The 18262-nt window shown below is 45.8% G+C and overlaps 1 protein-coding gene across 2 annotated transcripts in view; it reads right to left on the bottom strand.

Annotated features, from left to right (window-relative positions):
- EEPD1 (endonuclease/exonuclease/phosphatase family domain containing 1) overlaps positions 1-18262 on the bottom strand; it is a 108827-nt gene that overhangs the window by 13543 nt on the left and 77022 nt on the right. The gene's annotated exons all lie outside the window — the stretch shown is intronic.

Raw genomic sequence — 18262 nt, 5'->3', positions numbered from 1 at the left:
GCCATGGATGGTTACTGCGCCCCACGTGTGTGGGCAGGGCCTGCTTCGTTTTGCTTATGCGTGTTCCATGAAGCCACTGGGTCACCAAGGCAAAAGAAAACTGCCCAGGCCAAGGCAATGAAGAGTTAAAAAAACCATGTGCTTCAAAATATGTGGCTCAGTTCCTCCAACTCACTCCTCAAACACCACCCAGACTCTGGAGGATGGTCCCCAGAATGGGTCATGCTTTGGTTGAGTTTTTGAGACGCTCCCACATTTGGTTCTGCCCCTTCCTGGTGACACTGTCTGTCTGTCCCTTTGCTTCCTGCACCTGGGAGCCATGCCACTCCCCTCCCTCTCTGCCCGGCCCTCCAGGTGTTCTGGCTTCCTCTGGGCACCTCACCACTCTCTCTTCAGTGAGCTGCCCTTAACTAGTCTTACTTAGCTCCTCAGCTTCAGCTTCCACCTCTGTCCCACAGGCCCCCGAATCTGTGCCTACAGCTCAGATTTCTCTCCTGAGGTTTGAACAGTATTCTGAGAACCCTCTTCACATTTCCACCTGACGGTCTCCACGAACCACAAACCCAGCAGGTCCATTCCCCTCCCCCACCCCCATTCCCATCTCAGGTCCTAGCATTTCCATCCTTTGCATCATGTTTCAGAGCCCCATCTTCTCTCGCCTGGGTCACCGGCAGAGCTGTGACGTTCTCCTGCCACTCGGTCATTCAATCCCCGTCCATCTGTCCCTGGGTAAGTCGTGATGGCCATGCTCACGCGCTACCCCTGTGGTTCCCCATGACACTCGGGGCCCACGAGTGTCAGCCTTACCTGGGAACTTGCTAGAAATCCTCTGGCCCCATCCTAGACCTACAGGATCAGAACCACGAGTGAGGCCCAGCAATCTTTTTTTTTTTTTTTAAAGATTTTATGGAGAAACAGCATGAGAGGGGAGAGGGTCGGAGGGAGAAGCAGACTCCCCGCTGAGCCGGGAGCCCGATGCGGGACTCAATCCCAGGACTCCGGGACCATGACCTGAGCCGAAGGCAGTCACTTAACCAACTGAGCCACCCAGGCGCCCCCCAGCAATCTGTTTTTAACAAGCCCTCCAGGTGATTCTGATGCCCACCAAGGTGGGGGAGCCTCTGTGGCTGCACAGACCCTCAGAAGCATCTGCTGCCCATGCCTGAGGCACGAGGAGGGAAGGGGAAGGGGGCAAGCAGCTGTCAGCCATCAGCCCCCCGCAGGGACAGCCCTGCGGCACAGAGCTGCTTCTGGGAGTGCCCTCACACAGCTTATGCCATAAGAGGGAAGAGGAGGCATCCCTCCCTTGCCCAGGATGGGCAAGGTGGATGACAGGAGGTCTACTTTAGATACGTGCTGTTCTGGGGGTTCTGCTTTGACAGGTACATAATTAAGTGTCTGCCTTTTCCTGACCGCAGACAACATAAGAGCAGGGACTGTTCCCAAGTCCCCTTTATAAAGCTCACCTGGCACAGAGCATGGCGCCTAGGGACCCTCTCTGAGCATCTGCTGGTGAACCAGGGAACTCCACGGAGACCGGCACTCCTCAAATCCGTGTGTATGACAACCACTTCTTGCAGCTCCTTCTCTAAATAATTGCCTCAATTTGAACCTGACTTTGAGTTTGCCTGAGAAGTGTTCTCTTTGGGATTTTGTCATCGGGGCTTTGATCGGGGCTGAGTGGCTGTGGACAGTGCTGTTCCTAATGGGGCCTTCACCCCAGATGGGTCCCCTTGGCCAGATAGTCCTGGCTGGAAGCCATACTTGGATGGGAAATGAAGCACTTTGGAAAATGCAGCCAGAATGTATTGACGATAACTTTAGGGATCCAGCGAGGAAATGTACTCCACAAAGGGTCCAATTTCCTGCTGGGGAATCATTTGCTTGCTGAGTGATCATTAGAGCTGAGTCTGGGAATCATTAAAAAGGAGAGCAGCTCCTAATGCCCATCCGGTGCTTCGCTCTTCTCCACACAGGGAGTCCTGCACCTGGATGCTCCCCCGAATCTCCCAGGAAGCACACTGCGGGGAGGGGCTCTATTAGCCCCAGTCCTTGGGGGACCCCACCGTGCTGGGAAGAGCTACATGTAGGCACCACAAATCTCATCTTTCCTAACCCTCACAGGGCCTTCAGATACCTGAAGACAGGTGGAGCTCCTGTTCACACTTCGAACACCAGCCCAGCTTAAACATTTCGCATTCCTGGCAATGCCCCTTTGATGGGAAGCGTTAGAAAGGGAAGACGTGGTTGACACTGTGCTCCATGCTTACCACTCTCCGAGATGATGGCCTTGGGGGCCTCAAGTCTGCTACTCAACGTATGATCATCTGGATCAGCTAGGAATGCATTAAACACACAAATTCTCGGCCCCACCCCAACCGACTGAATTAGAAACTCTGGGCTGGGGCCAGGTAATCTGCATTGTAACAGCCTCTCCAGATGACTCTCACACAGTTTAAAGCTGGTGTTATTGGATGGAGGAAAGACCTTCTCCTTTCGTTTTCTACCTAAAAGCCTTTCTTTTACAGGTAAACTCTTAAAGAGATTTAAGGAACCGTAATTCCTGAACCTTAAGGGCCACCTATACTTTGTACATCTGAAGCCTTGCTCTTGATAACCTCTCTCAGCCCACAGAGTTAGATGATCCCCCTCTATGCCCTCTCTTTCAGTAGTTCTTATGTTATTGGACACAATTAATAGTTGAAGGGACCAGGAAAAAATTGTTCATGGCTAGAAGCATTCTCTGCCCATCTGCATGATCGGCAGTAGGTAAGGGGTAGGACTGTCTTCCATTCCTAGGGCTAAAAAAAGAATTGCCAATTTGTTAACTTTAGTTGACGGCACTACCAGTTCACAGTAAACCCGAGGAGCACCTCTGAGATTCTTGTACTCAGAGGAAAAAAAAGAGAGAAATTAAAAAAAAGATTCTTGCTACTTAGAGCATGGTCCATGAACAGGCAGCGTTGACCTCAGCTGGGAGTCTGTTAGAAATGCAAAGTCTCAGGCTCACCTCAGACCCCCTGCACTGAAATAGGCATTTTCACAAGATCCCAGAGTGATTTACAAGTTTGGCAAGTGTGAGAAACCTGCTCAGAGCCTTCCTGTTTTGTATACCTCATCCCTATTAGCCCCCCCAACCAGCCCCCACGAGCCAGACAGCCTACCAGTTAACTCCTGAGTGAAGGGCAGCATAGAAACGTTAGTTTATGTGAGTTTAGATTCAAGATTACACAGTGGGTAAGTATGAGGGGACGGTCTGAACCGAGGTCTACCTCCTGCTACTCTACCTCCCGGCTGGACAGGTGAACTAGCCGGAGCACGGCAGGTGCCCAGCGGAGGCCAGCCGCCTTACTGAAGCCTTAACATCCTTTCTCCTAAAAATGTCCCAGGAAACAAAAGCATCCTCTGAGAGCCCTCAATCTGAACTCTGCCTAAAATCGTTTTATGTACAACAGTTGGTTCTCAAATCTTCTGCTTCGCCCACAGAGCAGAAGGCAGCAATAATACTCTCCTAAGTAAAAGAGGCTCAGCAGGCCAGAAAAGGGTGGAAATGGGAAGATGTGTATGATGGGGAAGAAGTCTCCGAGGTAACTGACCTGCACAACCCGAAACTACCCCTCACAAATGTGTTTCTAAAATCCCGGGGTCAGCCCATCCCCTGCCTCCATCAAAATCACGCTGGTTCTTGTTTTTAAAACCACAGATTTGTGAACCTCATCCTTTGCCGACTTGGAATCTCTGAGGTTAGGGCCAATCTGGGCACTACTCACGAGATCTCCCAAGCAATTTTAAAGTTTGAGAAGCTCAGACAAGGCTCAACAATCGCTGATTTTGAACTCGGCCTTCATATTCTTCATACCTGTGGTCTAGAAGGACGGTTTTGACTCTTCAAAACAAACGTACCATCTCGGCTGTCATCCCACACTGTGAAAGCATCTGACTGTGGCTCTTCTCAGATAATCCTGGGAGATAACATGAAGGGAGCCGGCCTGCAGCATGGTGCATGGGAGACACGCAGCGGGTACTGGCTGAATGAATGAATCAAAGGGATGGCTCCTGAGGATCCCGAGGATGGCTTCTCTCTCCCGGGATATGTCACAAGAACGACCACAGGCTGGACTTGTTTCTCTAGCCTCAGACCAAACAGGGGTGATATCATTCTTTAGCACTGGCCCCACAACAAGCTGGTTGAGATGGCAGAACACTTGATCATCAACACCACATCCACCCTACTCTTTGGCTCGGCAAGAGGGGGCCTCAAAGTCAGACATGTTAACTCCAATCTACAAGGTGCCCAAGGTGCTGGCATTTAGCCATGTCAAGTCCTAAAGGAAAAGAGTCCTTTGGCTCTGTTTGAGATGTGCCTCATCTTGGGTCTGCCCTCGATCAGCTCACTCTGCTTATCTCTGCAGTGACAGGAGGGTTCCAAGACTTGAGACCAACTGTGTTTTGTTTGTGGACCTTTGGACTTCTTTTTTCTTTCTTTCTATTCTTCCCCATTCCCGAAATGGCTATTCCTTACTCATCTGGTCCTGAGTGAGAAACATAAATAGGAAAGGCATTCCGCCAAGTTCAGGGGTCCCTTCCTCGTCCCTGTCCAGTTACGTTAGAATGAATCTCGGGTTTCTGTGAGCTAGGCATAAAGATGTGTTGTAGTGGTGACCGCACAGTTAGCTGGAGATAGAATATCAAGGGTACTGGCAGGCATTTCAAAAGCCAACTCCAAACGGCCACCCTGATCCTGCTTCCTGGATGGTGGGAGAAGGGTGTTTTCACTCAGAAGCCTCTGGGTCAAATTTCCAGATAAACTTGCTTTGCTTTGAGTTGCTTGTTTTGCTTGCTTTTCAGAGCGTGGAGGTGACTTCTCCTTGACAATGAGTTTTCCACATGTGAACCACTCAGTTTCCCTGCACACTCAGCGGTGGCCATTAAAAACACAGTAAATGATGGATAAAGCAACACAGGTAAGCTCTCCTTTAAAAAGGTAAATTGCCATCATCCAATAAAGATGTCCCTGTTTTAGACCGTGCGAGGTCAAGAGACTGAACTTTCATTTGAATACTATAGAAACCGGAGCAGATGACAGACACAACATTTTTTGTAATGTTAACAGTAAGCAGGGCTTATCATTTGTCAGGATCTTCAAGGGCGGAAATGTTACAGACAAAACCAGAAGCCAGTACATCTATAGGGTATCGGTGAAGGATCACATTTAGAGTGAAACCAGAGACTGGTGAAGGCCATTAAAAAATGTCAGTGTACTCTAAGAGAAAACACCAATGCAAAAGCAAATTATACCTGTCAGCTAAATATTAACCATGTTTGGCCTTCTAAGTATAACAAGTCTATTACAAAGTTTTCCTGGGATATTTAGACCTTAAGATGTTGATATTTTGAAGGCCTATGGGGCAGCTGTGTCCTCAGTTCTGTTGCTTGGTTGTCCTAGGTTCTAAGTGCCTTCACGGTTCTCAGAGGTCTGAGGGCGGCCCCTGGCACACCTCTCTGCAGAGCTGGGGCTCACACACAGCGTGTAAGATGGACATAAAGCAAAAGTGAAAAGTCTTTAAACCCTCCTTCTGTCTCAATCTGTCCAGAAGAGAAAAAGTTTGCTCACTGGTTTATACCCTATGTTCCCACAGAGCCAGGACCATCATAGAAGAATGAAGCCCCTGTCTTAGGTCAGGGCAAACACAGGTATGTATCCAGGTGCAACGTGGGACAGAGAGCGATGTGGGGGGGACTCCAGGGCACTGAGCCCTCCCCTAATACAGCTACAGCACTGCCCATCCCGTCCTTTCCTAGAGGGCCACGAGTCTGCGGAGGGAGAGAGCACAGGTCATCCTCTCTGCTCCTGGAGGGCTCACTGAGCAACTACCATTTTCCATTATTGAAAGAAAGAACTGGGCTTGTTTCCTCCTGGCTTTGCAAGTTTCCTCAGAGGGCCACCTTCCCGGGCAGGAAGAAGAGGAGGAGCTTCCGGACCCTGGGTCTTGGTTCCCCACCTATAAAGTGTAGGGATGGGAGGAGATGACCCCACCCCAGGGTATTTCCAGCTCCAAAACTGTATGATTCTAGAACTCCGGGAGGAGAGGCTGAGAGAAGAGGGAAAGGCGGAGGAGGGATGGGTGAGGCAGCATAAAGAGGGGAGAGGGAATACAAAATTCTCACAAACACTAAAACTCCTTTCTCCCTCTTTCTCTGGGATAATCGCTGCATGAACTCCGCGGAGAAGCTGATTGCGTTGGCAGGACATTGGGTGAACTTCCCAAAGGCCTTCCCGCAAACAGGGAGAGTGGATTCCACTCCCCAAAACGGCATCAGCTTCCCTTCACGTGGCCTAGGCCCCACCCAAAGACCCCTCGCTAAACTGCCCGGAGTAAGAGCATAGTTTTAACAGGTAGTAATTCTAATAGGTTAGGTTTGGCTCAATCCAACCACAGTAAGAAACACAGGTGACCAATAATCTACAGGCAGGTCAGCTTCTGAATCCTGTACGAAAAATAAAGCCAGAGAGAAGGAGTGGGGAGGGCAAGGAACCGACATTTATTAAGTGCTTTTCACAGATTATCCCATGTAACCCTAACGATAACCCGTGAGGCAGGTAATAATACTCCCCTGTGACACCGGAGGAAACCAGCGCTCGGAAAAGCAACACGGCGAGGTCCCTCACCGGCAGTAAGCGGGCCGGGCAAGGGGTGAACCCAGGCACGGCCAGCTCCAAGGCTGAAACGCACAGAGGAGAAAAAGCTTAGAAAACACGAACCTGCCGTCGGGTGCACGGGACGGAGCGTGCGCACGCACATGCGCGCACGGCACCACAGGCATTCCAAAGCTGGGGCTCTCCGCAACCAAGCCCCGCAGGGCTACAGGCGGTTTCATCATCGCTGCCCCAGGTGGCCTGAGTCCAGGGGACACGGCGGTTCTGGAGAGGTCCACGCATCAGACCGCAGCCTTGCTCCTGGCAGAGACCAGGCCCGGGCACGACGAGCCCGTTCTGTAGCTTATCCCCAAGCACTCAGAGCTTCGTAAGGCAGCCCCTGCTCTAAAGCTCAGACCCCATCCTCCATCACCCGTGGAGGGAGGCAATGGCCTTACAGCCCCTACATCCCTGGGGCGGGGGGGGGGGGGGGGGCACTTCCAGATCAGCTCCGTGAACACGCGCTCTCCGTGGGGACCCGAAAGGAATTCTGGGTGACTGTTCATCCTTGTTTAAACATTCTTATCATGCTGAGGAGGATAAAGAGCAAACAAAGAGACGTCTCCTCAGCCTCCACAACCAGCTAATCATTAGCTGCTTTTACAGAGTCAAGTGAAGGGACACCCACATGCACTCCTGTCAACACAACGCTGCCGGTTCTGGTAGCCGCTCCTCTGTGTTCCCAAAAGTTACTTACCACGTGTTTCCTGAACAAGATGGTTAAAAATAAGCAAAGCGGGGGAAAGGCCTTTCGAGGGCAATTGAGACATTTTTCTGCAGGGGGAACGGTAAAAGGGCAAGCAGAGAGAGGGGGAGATTTCCGGGAGGTGGCAGCTAGGTTGGGAGGGGAGGGAGCCACGCTCACACTGCCCTCCCCACTGTCCTCATCAGTCCTCACTGTCGCCCCTCAGGGCCACTTCCAAAGGTTCTTTTCTTCTCCAAAGGTCTTTGGATGTGAAGACTCTTAATCTCAGATGGGAGTGAAGACTGTGATGGTTTTGTGGCGGGGTTTTTTTTCCCTCCTCTTTAAATGGAAGCTTATGTCGGGATATAAATGAACACCAGCTCATTATAGGAGAACTTGTAAAGCAGAGAACCACATAACGCCACCATGCCACTGTGAGCACTGCTAACCTTTTGTGGATTTCCTCATAGGCTGTTTCCTACGGATTTCGTCAATACGTCTGTCTATTCCTACAGACACACACGGCTCTGTGTTCTGTTCTTCCTGCTTACCACTGTGCCACGCTTTTACAAACCCTTCTAAATCCACTCAACAGGACTTCTCACATGCTATTATACATGTGATGTGGCATGCCATCCCACGGTGCTGGATGTTTCGTTGGTTGAAAGAAATTTCTGCTTTTTGGAGGCTCATTTTGTTTCACTATAAACATCCTAAAGCCACCTAACAAAGTTGCTGTAAGACCAATTCTACCCTCACCTGCTCAAAGTGATTTCATCCATGGGTTTAAATAAAAATCCTCAGTAAGTTAGTGTTCATTTCTGAAAGTAAATCAGGAGGTCTTTGCTTATTTAAATATACATACCTATGATAAACAGACGGCAACACAGGGCCTAGAGTGTGGATGACTACAGACATTAAGCTTAAGCCCCCAGAATGTACAATCAGAGAGGAAGTGGCACTTTCTTTTTTTAACTCCCTGATAGAAGAGATAGGAATCTTCATAAATAGTTCAGTTTCTTTCACCTTCAGATAAACAACTTTCACCTTTATTTTTTTCCCTCTAGCTTTGTTTTTTAATAAAATGTCTCTTTAGAGAATTTGTCCTGTGGTCCATCTATCTGTGAGGACCCTCAGGTGTCCCCGCCAAGCCAGAACACGGTGGGATGTCTACCCCACTCTGGTGCCTTCAACAAAGCTGTGATGTTAAGTGGGGTCATGTTCAAGGATGAGACAGAGTTAAGTGGGCAAAGAGGAGTAGAGAGCAACCCAGGCAGTGGAACAGCACATGCAAAGGGCCTGTCGTGGGACAGACATGGAGAGTTTGTAGGACAGAAAGGTCAATGGGGCTCCTGCATAGATGGTGAGCGGCAGAATGGCAAAATGAGTTTAAAGGAATGTCTGAGGCCTGGCCATGGAGAGCCCTGCCTGCCCTGCAAGGAGTTTGTTCCTTATCTTATGAGCAATCCTAAAATCGGTGAAGGGCACAAACCACAGATCTGCATTTTTAAAGGGCCACCAAGCTGCCGTGTAGAGCATAGGCTGGAGAAGGGCCAGATCAGTTAGGCAGCGCAGTAAAATATGAGGGTGGTTTGACTAAAAGGAGAGCAGTGGACAAGTCTGAGAGATAATCACGAAACAAGCATCACCTGGCTCCCAAGAAATGAAAATAGGCACTCCAACCAATACTGGGATGGGAATGTTCACAGCAGCACCCTTCACAACAGCCCAAAGATAAAAACAACCCACATGCCCATCAACCAATGAATGATACACAAACTGTGCTATATCCATAGAATGCAATGGTAGTGATCCACAACAAGAAATGACATGTTAATCCCTGTCTGACATGGATGAACCTCGAAAATATTATACTGAGCGAAAAGGCCAGACACAAAAGGCCCCATGTTGTATGATTCCATTTATATGCAATGCCCAGAATAGGCAAATCCATAGAGACAGAAAGCAGACTGGTGGTTGCCAGGGGCCAGGGGAAGGGAGGAGGAGTGACTCCTTATGGGGTACCAGGTTTCCTTTTTGATGATGAAAATGTCTTGGAACCAGAGAGAGGTGATGGTTGCCCGACACTGTGAATGTGCTAAATGGCACCAGATGATGTGCTTTCTAATGAGCTCTGCAATGGTTAATTTTATGGGATGTGAATTTTACGTTGATAATAAAGAAAGTGCCTTGGAACAATGGATTGGATGTTGAAGGTAAAGCAGAGGAACCACTCTGTTCATTCAACAAACACCAGGCGTGAGCCCAGGCGAGGGCCGTCACAGAGCCCTCCGCCCGGCAGGGAACAGGGGGTCAGTGCTGGCCCGGGGGGAGGCCACCTCGGGACTGGGGTGACTCGGTTGTTCTCACCACATGGTTACTGAGCCCCTGGAAGAGGAGCAGGGCACCCAGTAATTCCTGGAATAGAGGCTCTTGGAAGCTCAAAAAAGACAGTTTTAGGGCAAATAAAATAAATACTTTGTCCCAAATTAGGCATTAAACGTGTGAGTAATGATTGAAACTAATTATTCTAAGTGGAAGCAGGTCTGAAAATAGCAATGAGTTTTGGAGGATTTTGTGGCTATTTTAGGAGAGCGTAGGAAAGCTTACAGGCAGAGCAAAGCACCCCACTTCGGAGCAGAGACATTGGGATGGCCATGCCACGGTTTGCTCTGAAGATGTCATTCCACAGATTCTAACAGTTTCACGTCACCTGAGAAACATGCCAATGACGAGGGTTGACAGCACAGCGTTTCACTCGGTCCTTCCTGATGAAATGCTAAACCAAAATTTCGATAGGAAATGTGATCCATATATGTTACCACATTTTACTCATAAGCAAAAAGGCATCTGCCCCAAGCTTGTAAGATGACAACAAGACAAGCCATGTTGGTGCAGCCAACCATAGCTCTTCCCTTCTAGAATCTCCTTCCCTTTTTGATATTTTCAGGTGAACAGGCTCAAAGAATGGGTAAGATGGGTATAGATCAGGAAAAGAGTGTCTCTAGACCCCCCAAAACCATCCCACAGTACAACTTATTAATAAGAGTATTTTTACTTCTGAGGTTTCAGATATGGCAATAGAAAGGGTAGGGACACGGAAAAGGAAGATGGGAGAAGAGAAAAAGCCAAGAAAAGAGGGTAGGAGACCATTATTTAGGTACTTAAATCCAAAGAAAATCATCCAAAGAGAAGCAGAACAAAGCCACAGTTTACATTAGCTCCCCATCCTTACCCTCCTACGAGAACACCACATCTTTTTTTCAGCCCCAGAGATAGATTTTTCTCAGTCCCTAAACACAGACAACTCATTCACTCTTAGACTCAGTCTAGGCTGCAAGGCTCCCAGCCCTTCCCTGTGCGTTCCTGTGAAGAAGCCAGAGTTATTTAGGAACCGTCACATTAAACAAAATTAGTTCTTACAGACCCTCAGGGAAATTGCTCTTGTTGCCATTTTTCTTATAAAACGCCAGCCTTCAGCTATTCTAAATGGTGTTTATGCAGCCTGTTTATGCAGCCTATTATTGTCCTTAGCAGCAATAATAATAAAAATAAAGATTTCAAAGCTGTGGGTGAAAGTATTACTGATTCATGACTTATTTTATTTTGATTTGCATTATGCCAAATCCTACACTTTCAAGCCTTCATATTTCCTAAACTATTTCAGGGCAAACCACATATATTTGATTGTTCTTTTCTGCATGGGCAGCAAGGGATGGAGAGATGGGCGATTTGTCACCCCCAGGCAATTTCTGGCAGCAAGAACTCTAGGTGGTGGATCGTGAAATAGCATTCTTATTTTGGAGAATGTCCTGAGACTCATCCCTTCTCAGTTTTCTGTGCTAATGGGAGAAATGGAAAGCCAAATCCCCAAACTATCTTTTAGTCAGTCTCCCCTCCTGCTACATTTTTGGCCAGAGGCACTTAAAAATAGCCTAACTGCCTGAGGTTAGCTTGACAGGCTCTCCAGCTCCTTTCAAACTACCCGGAGTGGGGTGGAGTAAAGGCAAACAGGGCAGAGAGAAGTGGTACAAAAATCCAGTTGCACACCGGGCAAGGGCCATGCCACGGATACCAGAACAGCATCCTGCAGGGCACCAAGAGACATCCACGTGAATGGGTTGTACCCAAAACAGCTCACTGCGAGCCAAACACTACCGCTGCTCTTTCCACACGTGGCTTGATGAGACCTGCACCATGGCTGGAGAAATGAGGAATGTGGGGCTGGAGGGGTTGAGATCGCCCAGAAGGCAAGGGGCTGAGCCAGGACCCAAATCCTTGTCTATGTGACCCCACTATGCCCTTCAGCTTCCTGCTGAAGCAAGAACAAGGAGAGGAGTCCTATGATCCACCTTGCATCTTAGAAGGTTATCTGTTAACACTACAAATGAAGGACGGAAACAAAATTCAACTATGGAGACCAAGTAACCCTTTTCTATGTTTTAATTTTTCCCTCTGCTTTCAAGTTTTCTAGAAATCTCACTTTTCTAGCCATTGTATAAATACCAATCAACTGGATTGAACTTTATCCAGGAAGAAGACGTGCCGGTGTGCACACACACACACGTTGTATTTTTTTCCATAAATAAAAGCAAATTAGTGCTGTTGCTAAATAAACACCAAAAACAACATTAGAAAATGTCCCTGCCATATCCTGAAATGATGCCTAAAAATACTCGTTACTTCTTCCCCTCTTATTCACAAATATAGCCATACAGATTAAGTGCATAACAGGGATGTCTGGGTAATGAGAAATAAAATGAACAATCGATACGTAGCAATTTATTCTTCAACTAGAGGTTTCAGCCAGGTGGAGAGAGGAAGGGAAGACAAGTCTTGCCTGTGAGGGAAGATTAGCAGTAATAAAAACTACAGTCTCATAATTTTGTAATCAAGGAGCGGGGAAGGCTTTAATCTACTCCCACTCCTCCTACCCCCATCTCTGGAGCTGGTGCAAATGCTGGAAATTCAGGCCAAAGACCAGAGCTTGTCACTTTCCCTTCCAAGTTCAGCTCTTTGGCTTATAAATGCTGGGGATCTTGCTTTAGGCCTGGGCACTTCTCATTCCTGTGGATACCGAGGGCCTGACACATCAGGAAGATGCTCTGTGTCTCAAGAATGACTACAGAGCCACTTAAATAAATCTCTTGACTGGCTACTGGTACAGGAAGTCACTGACAGATAACTAGGAGGGCAGGTAATTTTAGAATAATTCATATATGGGGAGCTGCTTTGTTTTCTCTGGCTGTCTTCTTCCAACCTAATTAATTTTGCCTGTGAAAATGGATCTGCATCTCATGGACGAGAGTTAGGTGGGACAGGTTGGGGGCAAGGCAAGGAGTGCCGGGCAACACAGTCAGAATGTGGAGAAACCAGGTCTAGGATCTAGAAAAGGGTCTTGGACTGTGTTCATAAGGGATGTCAGTACACTTTTCTGAAATTCTACCAAGATAGATCAAAATCTCTGAAAGCAGGTTGGATGCTTTCCGAGAAGTTTGGAATCTTGTTAAGGCCCAAGCTTACCATTTCAATGCCTCCTGAAGGTTAATAAAAAAATATTTTATCAGCTGTAGGACTTACTCATTCTAAATGGGTAGTTAACAATTTGATAGATTTCTCCACTGAATTAATTCTGACAAAGCAAGCCCTAGTGACCAGCTCATCAGGATAATTTTACCCACTGAGAACACGAAGCATAAATGTTTAGCAACTGAGCAAAACAGTTTTACCTGCCTGCCCTTCTGTTTCATTTAAAATGACAAACCAACCCACACCTTGCTAAGTACAAAGTCATGCTCTCAAGAAATGAATGAATGAATCATTCATGAAAAGTCTCAGATTTCTCTAAAAAAGTGAATTGAAAGTTCTCTCAGCACCAACTCATTGTTAGCATTTCCTGATAACAGAAGCATTTGAGGGTGGACTAAATAAGACAGGAAGCTGCATGTAACTCCTGTCACCATGGCGATGTGAGTGTTTGTACAAGGTGGTGGCTACACACAACAATTTTGAAGGGAATGCAGTGAGTCGAGCACGTTTTCTCTCTGTTGAGAAGCAACATAGAGTCAAGAGACTAACAAGGTCAGAAGGGAAAGTGCTCAGGATATACCTGAGGGCAAGCCTTTCGAGTACTTGAAAAAAATCCCAGAGCGAGCCTCTTCCCCTCCTCCAAGCCAACAAATAGTGCAGGACAGCAGTTTTCAAATATTTTTGACTCATAGCAGTAAATGAATTTTCATATGGCAATCTGGTATATTCTATTTGTCTGCCTGCCAACTGTGTATGTATGCATGTAGTATGTATGTATCCATGTATCCATCCACCCACCCACCCACCCATTCATCCATCCATCCATTTGTATAAACATATAAGATAATGATGCCAATAAGAAATTGATGCCAAATGGTAATGTGAATCCACAGGAACAAATGAAGTGAAATGGAAATGGTAAATAAGAAGGTTAATGTAGCTCATGCTATAAATAGATACTTGTTCTCCTTTCTTCTCTCATCATCTTCTTCAAAAGACATACAAGTATATAAATGAGTATAATAATGAGTAATGAGTATAATAACATATAGTTGGGTCTGTAGCATAGTAGTTAGATGTAACATGTATAACAACAGCTCAAAAAGGGGAAGGGGAGGATATAGCTGTACAGGAGAAATGTGTTTATCTCTCATTGGAATTAAGTTAGTTCAAATCTGAAAGAAGTTAGTATAAATCTGATACATTAAGATTTATATAGTAAAATCAAGAGCAACTGTGAAGAAAATAACTCAAAAAGCAGAGTGAAAAAAATCATTATGGAAATTAAAATGCTACCTTAGAAAATACTCACTTAATGCAAAAGAAAGCAGTGAAAGAGGAAGAAAGGAACAAAAGAAGACGTAAGATATAGAAAACAAAAAGTAAAATGGGAGCTGTAAACTCAACCATATCAATAATAACATTAAATGTGAATGGATTAAATAACCCAATCAAAAGGCAGAGACTGTCAAATTGGGTAAAAAACAATATCCAACCATATGCTGGGTATAGGAGATAGCACTTAAGATTAAAAGATACAAGTAGGTTGAAAGTAAAAAAATTTTAAAAAGACACATCAGACAAACAGCAACCATAAGGAAGCTGGAATGGCTAAACTAATATTAGAAAAATAGACTTTAAAATTAAAGCTGTTACTAGAGATAAAGAAGGACATTTTATAATAATAAAAGGGTCATTCAATCAGAAAGACATAACCATTATAAATATATATGCACCAAATAACAGAACCCCAAAATACGTGAGACAAAAACTGACAGAACTGAAGGAAGGAACAATAGTTGGGGACTTCAATACCCCACTTTCAATAATGTTTTGATAATGTCTCAACAATTAAAGAGAAAATTAACAGAAAATAAAAGACTTAAGCAACAATATAAACCAAACAGACCTATAAACATTTACAGAACACTCAGTCAAACAACAGCAGAATACACTTTCTTCTCAAGTGTACGTGGAACATTCTCCAGAATAGATCATATTCTAGGCCATAAAACAAGCTTCAATGCATTTAAAAGGACTGAAGTCAAGTAAACCATGTTCTCTGACCACTGTGGAATGGGAAAAAATTAGAAGTCTATAACAGAGGGGCACCTAGGTGGCTCAGTCATTAAGTGTCTGCCTTCAGCTCAGGTCATGATCCCAGGGTCCTAGGATTGAGCCCCACATTGGGCTCCCTACTCTGCAGGAAGCCTGCTTCTCCCTCTCCCACTCCCCCTGCTTGTGTTCCCTCTCTTGCTGTGCCTCTCTCTGTCAAATAAATAAATAAAATCTTTAAAAAAAATAAGTCCATAACAGAAAGAATTTTGGGAAATCCACAAATAAGTGGAAATTAAACAACACACTTGTAAATTCCCGATGGGAAGAAAGAAGAAGAAATCACAAGGCAAACTAAAAATACTTTGAGATAAATGAAAATGAAGATGCAACATACCAAAACTTATGCAAGTCATCTAAGCAGTGCTTAGAGGAAAATTTATAGCTGTAGATGCTTATCTTAGCAAAGAAGAAAGATCTCAAATCAATAGCCTAAGCTTCCGCTTGAAGACACCAGGGGGGAATAAAAAGAGTAAACTAAACCCAAAGCAAGGAGAATGAAAGAAACAAGAAAGATCAGAGCAGAACTGAATGAAATAAAAGATAAAAAATAACAGAGAAAATCAACAAACTCTAAAGGTCTTTGAAAAGCCCAACAAAAAATGAGAAACCTTTAGCTAGACTGACCAAGAAAAAAGAAAAAGAGAGAAGACTCGTGATAGTCCCCCCTCAAGATCTCCTGCCTGAACTCTAGCTGAACACCCAGGCCAGGCAAGGCGATCAGGGGAAAAGCCAAACAGATATAGATCTCACCCAGGGCTGGCTCCTTTCCAGGGTTGATGGCTCGCCCATGTCTGCCTGCTTTCAGAAGCTCTCAGTGCTTTCAAATAGTTGTCTGCATTTTACACAGAGTTGACCACTGTTATCTGAGGGAAGGCTATACTGATATAAGGTACTCTGCTATTTCCAGAACTGGAGCCTCCAGATGCCCTCTTGAAGAAGAAAGAAGGAATCTCAAGCCAAGAGTCAGCACAGAAAAAATATTAACATGGACACACTATGTTTAAATCATGGACTAGACAAGTGCACAAGACTGGCCCATCATTTATAAGCCACTACAAGAAGCCAGCCAAACTCTCTCTAGTTGATAATGATACAATTCTTAGCAAAACGTAGAAAGCGGTGATTTTTCAAGGCCCCCTTTCTCTTTGAAGCCTGAATGAAATGATCTTTCTGCTCTTGGTATAGGCCTCGTGTTGGCCTCTGCCTGAGCTTGCAATTCACATGCATATGAGATTTCTCCTTTTTTCCTCTATGAATACAGAATCAATTAGGAAATGAAGAAATAATGAATTTAGAGTATGTAGGCAAAGTAATGGAACCATCAAGAAGAATGGCCCCAGGGACAACCCATCACAGGTAGAAGGCGGCAGTGGGATCAGACTCACCTAGACAAGACAAGCTTCAGGGAGGATTTCTTTCCTTTTCCCACTCCCAAATTCCTAGCATTGTATCTAAATGGCTTCAAAATGTTATGAAATATTGGTTAACATAAAATCATTATGTATTCATTACAAAAACAGAAACAGTGTTATACAGAAATTACCAGAAATGGATAACTGCCTATAAAATTTTTAAGTTTTATATAAAATCAGTTCACAATTTTTTAAAAAGGAAAAAAAAAAAGTTTAAATAAAAATGCTTTGGGTTAGAAGCTGGCTAGGGTGAGCCATGATTTAATAAATGAACTGGGCCAGGGACCAGGCTCCTAAGGGTTCAGGATCACTGAGGAAGGATGAAGGCTGACTGTGTAGGGTACAGGGAACTCCAAGTACAGGAAAGAAGAGAAATAGGACAGGAGCAAAGAGGAAAGTAGGACAAGTAGCCACACCTTGCAGGTTTGGGGACTGCTACCACAGACTGTTTAACCCCTCCCTTCCCACGGAGCACTGAACTGCCATTCATTATTCATAATTAGAAAGCATGATATGACACGTTTCTTGTTTTCTGTTTTTATGGATCATTTCCTTAAGATACGCATCCAGGAATGGGATTGCTGGCCAAAGGGTAGGGGCATCTCAAAGGCTGATAAAACGTGCTGCCCAAGAGCTTATGGAAGGACAGCGCCTCATCACCGGCCCTGCCCAGCAATGAATGGGGCCCCGGCTCTATTGCACGTCAACATTCTATGCTGTTGTTTAAAAAACTTTGCTAACGTAACAAATTTAAAAGAATCTCTTGCTTAATTTGTGTCTCTTTGATAGCTAGGGAAGCTAAAGGGGGTTTAAGAGCCCTATTTGGAACTCTACTTTTTGCTCACTTCAAATAAAAGCTTTTCATAAAGAAAGAAAGGTAGTGGGAGCCCCTAAAATTACATGGTATCTTGGTGATTTTAAAAGAATAAAGAGAAAATACATTTTTTTAAATGAACTGTGAAGCCTGGCCCATAATTCACTATGATGTTCCATTTTCTGGCAGCTGAGGTGCTGGGGGACGGGGGGTACCCCAGCCAAGAGTCCTTTCCAGAACGGGGGTGGGGTCCAAGTGTGCAGTTGGCGAAGCCGAGCTGGTGAGGGGGTGGCTGTGCACTGCCCCCCCCCCCCCCGGCCCCTCGCGGTGGTGGACCTGAGCCAGACTCCATAGAGCCAACAGGGGGAGCCTGACCTTCACAGGGGTCTCCATTTCTGCTTCCTGGCCCTTTCAGGAAGGTAACCAGCTGCCTGCTGGAAAGGATTTGGCCAGAAACATGATTACAATGAGTTGAGTCATGCTTAGACACTGATCTGGCTCAACCCACTTAAAAATAAATAAATAAATAACAGACACATGAATACTGACCATTCAAGATGGCAGTGGAATTAGGCTCAGAGTACACGAAGGACCAGGCATGGGAGAAAAAACAAACCAAGGGAGCTGAAGAATCTCATTCTGATATTTTTAAATGAGGACAGAGTGCTATTTTTTAAAAAGTATTTTTAAGTAGACTTTAAGATTCTCAAAGCTATTCATGTTGACACTGAGCCTAAGGGGAGGGTGTGTCTGCTGCATGTTCTCCACTGCCCCCCCTTGGCAGGCCCTCAGAGACCCGCAGCCCTTACACCATGCTCAGATGCTCCCCTGGTCCTGTCCACATCCAGAGCCCTGAACCTCCAAGTGCCTCCTCCTCCAATCCCCAGCCCACATTCTCTCTTTCCCCTGCTGGACCCAAGGGGGCTCAGGGAGACAAACACTACCTGCCTGTGTCTGTTTCACTACAAGTCATACTGTTAAAAGCCCTGAGTCTCAGCTCTCCATCA

The sequence above is a fragment of the Neomonachus schauinslandi genome, chromosome 12, assembly GCF_002201575.2.
Source record: "Neomonachus schauinslandi chromosome 12, ASM220157v2, whole genome shotgun sequence".
NCBI lineage: Eukaryota > Metazoa > Chordata > Mammalia > Carnivora > Phocidae > Neomonachus > Neomonachus schauinslandi.
Note: the sequence above shows the minus strand (reverse complement) of the source record. Positions and strands in the feature narration are given on the sequence as shown.